This window comes from Pteropus vampyrus, unplaced genomic scaffold (assembly GCF_000151845.1).
Source record: "Pteropus vampyrus isolate Shadow unplaced genomic scaffold, Pvam_2.0 Scaffold15, whole genome shotgun sequence".
Taxonomy (NCBI): Eukaryota; Metazoa; Chordata; class Mammalia; order Chiroptera; family Pteropodidae; genus Pteropus; species Pteropus vampyrus.
In genome coordinates this window covers 7,029,046-7,030,954 of record NW_011888796.1, presented here as the reverse complement: position 1 = coordinate 7,030,954, position 1,909 = coordinate 7,029,046, and the positions used below count along the sequence as shown (strand labels likewise).

General features: G+C 37.8%; 1 pseudogene; it reads right to left on the bottom strand.

The window, feature by feature from the left end:
• Positions 1-266: 266 nt before the first annotated feature.
• On the bottom strand, positions 267-528 carry LOC105310021 (annotated as a pseudogene).
• Between the last annotated feature and the right edge of the window lie 1,381 nt (positions 529-1,909).

The following is a 1,909-nucleotide window of genomic DNA, read 5'->3' as shown; positions in this document are numbered from 1 at the left end:
GGTAGATATTGGAATGATGCCAAGGGATGACAAGAATTGCCAAACAACCCACCAGAAGCTAGGAGGGAGAAATGGGACAGTATTTCCTTCAGAGCCTCCATAAAAGAACCAACCCTGCTGACATCATCACTTAAGACTTCTAGCTTCTGAAATGTGAGAGAATAAATTTCTGTTGTTTAAAGCTATCAAGTTTGTGGTGATTTATTACAGCAGCCCTAGGAAACTAATACAAAGCCCTTCAGAAAAGTTGATGTTCCAACACTGCTTTAACCACTTCTCGGTGTCTCAGCTAAGAATGCCTATCTCGGTTCCACCTGAAAATTCACCACAAATATTTTCAGCTACTAGATTGCCTCAGGTACAACTGACACTCTTTGTTGCTCAATGAGGCTTTTCTTATGTCCTTCTATGTTTGACTTGGATTTCCACCTCTGACATAAGCTGATCTATAACTGGTCTCAGGTGTAAGTGGTCCCTGGCCTGCTCTATTGCACCACTGACTACTTCTCTGGTCAGAACAGCAAGCATCTCCTACAGCTGTTCTGCTGTACCCCATTGCTTTCTTGTACCCCATGTGACAATAGGATCCCTGAAATTGTTATTTGTTTGTAGTAAGCTGTTCACCTAACCCCTCTCCCAAAAGCTTTAGTGTATTCTCTTTATCTACGGTGTTCTGAAATTTCACAATGTGTATAGGTATGAATTTACTTTTTGGTATATACTTTTTAAAAAAAATCATCCTGTTTTGTATTTAACAAGCCCTTTCACTCTAAAGTTTTACACCTTATATCAATTCTGGGGGATGTTCTTCTATTATTTTTACAATTTTTTTCTCTGTTCTCTATTTCTAGAACTCCTATTTAATTCTTTTAGTTGATTCTACCTCTCTTGACAGTCTCCCACGTGTTTCGTCTTTTGGTCTTTTTGTTCTATGTTTCAGGAGATTTTCTTGCTTTTTTTTTACATTCCTTAGATTTATTATTTTATTTTGGTATTTTTAATCTCATGAACTCTTCATTGCTTTCCTATTGCTCCTTTTTCATAGGAGTCTCTTCTAGTTTAAATTGATACAATCTCTTCTCTTTTTAGACACAAATAAGAATTCCATGTAGTGACTTGTATTTTATAAATTATTTTTATTTCTACTGTCTCCGTCAGTTCTTTAGACATTTATTTTGGTTATTCCACTTGAGCTACAGAATTTTCCATCGATCTATGGTCTTTTAAATATCTTTTTGTGAATCAAGGACAAGTTTGTTTAATATAGGTGTCTTGGGTGGTATTCCCTTTAGCCTTCCCCTGAATTAGAGCTTGGTTTTATGTTTTGGGGTAGGAATGTGAATGATAGGATTCGCTTTAGGGTGCTGGAGGCAGGTGGTCAAGCTGAGCTTCTCCCCAAATGCCAAAGAAAGTGGATCCTCTCTAGTGCTCCAACCCATATTCTGAATTGTTATTGCATGAATACACTACATACACCGCCTAAATTTCTTCAGAAATGTTGTTTCCAACTTGGCCTGCGGTCAAAAGCCATTCCTGTATACAAGAATAGGAGCAGGGGACCGAAGACCATGGGCAGCAGGACTCCATGCTTTGGCTCCATCGGTCCTGATACATGTACCCATCTTCAGAGTTGGAAATGAGTGTCAGCACTCATGACATCATGGATTAAGCAGGGAAATTGCATTTCTCAGAGAAAATTAAAATGCTTTTATCTGAAGATTAAGACAAAAGCAATAATTATCCACTGTAACAGGCAATGTGATTAACCCCATTTTATGAGTGCATTTGGTGAAATATTATGAATGAATCATGGAGGTTAAGAGTGAGGAGCGGCATGATATAGTAAACCAACCTAATACAAATAACACCATTGCTCATAATTGCACTGATCATTGTGGGAAAAGCTAGA